Consider the following 4,641-nt stretch of genomic DNA (forward strand, 5'->3'; position numbering starts at 1 on the left):
CTTGAAAGTATCATGAATGTCGGAAAAAAAAATATGTGTTGAGATTTCTGGAGAATGTAGTTTTTTGGCAGCCTAACAACGCCTTTCATTGAAAGTGTTATTCGCCAGTCTCTGCTGAAGGCTACATCAAGAGGAAACAAACCTTAGGGATAGAATGTAGAACTACTTTATTGTGTCAAGTTTCAAGAAGCTAGCACAAACCGTGTTTGATTTAGAGTTCTATCTGCATCTGTATATATAGGAGAAAACAGAGTGAAACCTAAAAATTCAAACGGTTAATGCAAACGAATGCTTCAACGTGGGAGAACGAAACTTGAGCATCCAAGTGGGATTGGTGTACTGATCATTAACTGAAAGTATCATGAAGTTTGGATGAAAAAATATATGTTGAGATTTCAGGAGACTCTTATTTTTTGGACGTTTCGCAACCCCTTTCAATATAAGAGTTATTCGCCAGTCCCTGCTTTAGACTACATCAAGAGGAAACAAACCTTAGTGATAGAACGTAGACTACAGTATTTTGTCAAGTTTCAAGAAACTAGCACAAACCGTGTTTGATTTAGAGTTCAAACTTGATCTGTCAATATAGGACAAAACAGGGTGAAACCTAAAAATTCAAACTGTTACTGCATACGAATGCTTCAACCTAGGAGAACGAAACTTGGGCATCCAAGTTTGATTGGTGCACTGCTCATTACTTGAAAGTATCATGAAGGTCGGAAGAAAAAATATATGATGAGATTTCAGGAGACTGTAGTTTTTGGCAGCCTAACAACGCCTTTCATTGAATGTGTTATTCGCCAGTCTCTGCTTAAGGCTACATCAAGAGGAAACAAACCTTAGGGATAGAACGTAGAACTACTTTATTGTGTCATGTTTCAAGTAGCTATCACAATCCGTGTTTGATTTAAAGTTCTAACTGCATCTGTCAATATAAGAGAAAACAGAGTGAAATCTAAAAATTCAAACTGTTCCTGCAAACGAGTGCTTCAATCTAGGAGAAGGAAACTTGGGCATCCAAGTTTGATTGGTGTACAGATCATTACCTGAAAGTATCATGAAGATTGGATGAAAAAATATATGTTGATATTTCAGGAGACTCTTATTTTTTGGAAGTTTCACAACCCCTTTCAATATAAGAGTTATTCGCCAGTCCCTGCTTTAAGCTACATCAAGAGGAAACACACCTTAGAGATAGAACGTAGAACTACTTTATTGTGTCAAGTTTCAAGAAGCTAGCACAAACCATGTTTGATTTAGAGTTCGAACTGCATCTGTCAACATAGGAGAAAACAGAGTGAAACCTAAAAATTCAAACTGTTACTGCAAACGAATGCTTCATCTAGGAGAACGAAACTTGGGCATCCAAGTTTGATTGGTGTACTGCTCATTACTTGAAAGTATCATGAAGATTGGATGAAAAAATATATGTTGAGATTTCTGGAGACTCTACTTTTTGGAAGTTTGGCAACCCCTTTCATTTTAAGTGTTATTCGCCAGTCCCTGCTTTATGCTACATCAGGAGGAAAGAAACCTTAGAGATAGAACGTAGAACTACTGTATTGTGTCAAGTTTCAAGAAGCTAGCACAAACCATGTTTGATTTAGAGTTCGAACTGCATCTGTCAATATAGGAGAAAACACAGTGAAACCTAAAAATTCAAACTGTTACTGCAAACGAATGCTTCAACCTAGGAGAAGGAAACTTGGCCATCGAAGTTTGATTGGTGCACTGCTCATTACTTGAAAGTATCTTGAAGGTCGGAAGAAAAAATATATGATGAGATTTCAGGAGACTGTAGTTTATTGGCAGCCTAACAACGCCTTTCATTGAATGTGTTATTTGCCAGTCTCTGCTTAAGGCTACATCAAGAGGAAACAAAACTTTGAGATAGAAGGTAGATCTACTGTATTGTGTCAAGATTCAAGAAGCTAGCACAAACAGTGTTTGATTTAGAATTCAAACTCCATCTGTCAATATAGGAGAAAACAGAGTGAAACCTAAAAATTCAAACTGTTACTGCAAACGAATGCTTCAACGTAGGAGAACGAAACTTGGGCATCCAAGTTTGATTGGTGCACTGCTCATTACTTGAAAGTATCATGAAGGTCGGAAGAAAAAATATATGATGAGATTTCAGGAGTCTGTAGTTTTTTGGCATCCTAACAACGCCTTTCATTGAATGTGTTATTCGCCAGTCTCTGCTTAAGGCTACATCAAGAGGAAACAAACCTTAGGGATAGAACGTAGAACTACTTTATTGTGTCATGTTTCAAGTAGCTAGCACAAACCGTGTTTGATTTAAAGTTCTAACTGCATCTGTCAATATAGGAGAAAACAGAGTGAAACCTAAAAATTCAAACTGTTCCTGCAAACGAATGCTTCAACCAAGAAGAACAAATCGTGGGCATCCAAGTGGGAATCGTGTACTGATAATTACTTGAATGTATCATGAAGATTGGATGAAAAAATATATGTTGAGATTTCAGGAGACTCTAGTTTTTTGAAAGTTTCGCAACCCCTTTCAATATAAGTGTTATTCGCCAGTCCCTGCTTTAGGCTACAACAAGAGGAAACAAACCTTAGAGACAGAATGTAGAACTACTTTATTGTGTCAAGTTTCAAGAAGCTAGCATAATGGGGCGCGGCGCCCATGCCGTCCTGGCCAGCATGCGGCGGCGCCCCCTCCCTTCGTGCTGCAGGCCTCCCTGCGCCGTGCATGTCCCTGTCCCGTGCCTCCGCCTCCTCCCTCGCTCGCTTCTTCCCGCCCTCCCGGTAGCGTTGGCCGAGCAGGCTTCCCCTCCGTCTCTCATGAATATTTAGCATCCCCTGTTGTATTTCCGGAGCTCCATTGTGGAAGCTGAGGCTCCCCATATTGTGCGGTGGCGCTGGCGGCCGCAGCGGCTAATACCTGAGTCTCGCTCCGGCCGTGGCCAGCGGAGCCCCGGGCTGGGGTAGGGGCCGCAATGTCTCAGGCTGTGCAGACAAATGGAACTCAACCATTAAGCCAAACATGGGAACTCAGTTTATATGAATTACAACGAACACCTCAGGAGGCAATAACAGATGGCTTGGAGTTTGTGGTTTCACCTAGAAGTCTACACAGTGAATTAATGTGCCCAATTTGTTTGGATATGTTGAAGAACACCATGACTACAAAGGAGTGTTTTCATCGTTTTTGTGCAGATTGTATTATCACAGCCCTTAGAAGTGGCAACAAAGAATGTCCTACTTGTCGGAAAAAGCTAGTTTCCAAAAGATCACTAAGGCCAGATCCAAACTTTGATGCACTCATCAGCAAAATTTATCCAAGTCGTGATGAGTATGAAGCTCATCAAGAGAGAGTATTAGCCAGGATCAACAAGCACAATAATCAACAGGCACTCAGTCACAGCATTGAGGAAGGACTGAAGATACAGGCCATGAACAGATTACAGCGAGCCAAGAAACAGCAGATTGCAAATGGCAGTGGAGCAGAAGATAATGGTGACAGTTCACATTGTAGTAATGCATCCACACATAGCAATCAGGAAGCAGGCCCTAGTAACAAACGGACCAAAACATCTGATGATTCTGGGCTTGAACTTGATAATAACAATGCAACAGTGGCAATTGATCCAGTAATGGATGGTGCTAGTGAAATTGAATTAGTATTCAGGCCTCATCCCACACTTATGGAAAAAGATGACAGTGCACAGAGAAGATATATAAAGACTTCAGGTAATGCCACTGTTGATCACTTATCCAAGTATCTGGCTGTGAGATTAGCTTTAGAAGAACTTCTAAGCAAGGGAGAATCAAACCAGATGAACCTTGACACAGCCAGTGAGAAGCAGTATACCATTTATATAGCAACAGCAAGTGGCCAGTTCACTGTATTAAATGGCTCTTTTTCTTTGGAATTGGTCAGTGAGAAGTACTGGAAAGTGAATAAACCCATGGAACTTTATTACGCACCCACCAAGGAGCACAAATGAGCTTTTAAAAACCAATTCCGAGACTGAACTTTTTTATAGCCTGTTTATTTAATATTAAAGATGTACCATCATTACTTTTATGGACAGATCTTGGATATGTTGTTCAATTTTTCTTTCTGAGCCAGACTCGTTTACACTTTTAGAATCATTTCCCCTTAATTTAAGATTTACTTTTTGGAAGGGACTATAGTTATTCAGTACTTTTGCTTTCCTTTGAAGAATATATCTAAGTTGTGTGCTTTCACAAAGTATGGTTCCATTGGGAGCACCTTTGACTTGGGAATTTTTCATAGTTCTGTATTCTTAAGTGAAGATTCAGTTGGCCGTCCTTTTCTGTCTCCCCTCAAAAGTTTTTTAGGCCTACAGATTGTTAATATGTATTCTGACTTTTTTTCCTTGGAGTCTTGTATATTTATAGTTTTCTATACAAACTGTAGTATCTTCATGAAGACTGAGGCTCAAACTTACTGTGCTTAAAAACAATTCTCATAGGATTATTATTTTCATGGTATTTTCTTCCATAATATCTCATTTTTAAAAAGAGGTTCTTTATGAACTTGGTGTCCATTGTCATGCAATGTTATTTTTTTTTCCCTTTTTTTCCTCCCTGTAATTTTAGATGTTCTGGTCTTGGGGAAGAGAATCAAAACCTTAAGTTCTATGA

The 4,641-nt window shown here is 39.4% G+C and overlaps 1 pseudogene; it reads left to right on the plus strand.

Annotated features, from left to right (window-relative positions):
• Positions 1–2,966: 2,966 nt before the first annotated feature.
• Positions 2,967–3,984, plus strand: LOC143640398 (E3 ubiquitin-protein ligase RING2 pseudogene; annotated as a pseudogene).
• Positions 3,985–4,641: the final 657 nt, after the last annotated feature.

This window comes from Callospermophilus lateralis, unplaced genomic scaffold (assembly GCF_048772815.1).
Source record: "Callospermophilus lateralis isolate mCalLat2 unplaced genomic scaffold, mCalLat2.hap1 Scaffold_2210, whole genome shotgun sequence".
Taxonomy (NCBI): Eukaryota; Metazoa; Chordata; class Mammalia; order Rodentia; family Sciuridae; genus Callospermophilus; species Callospermophilus lateralis.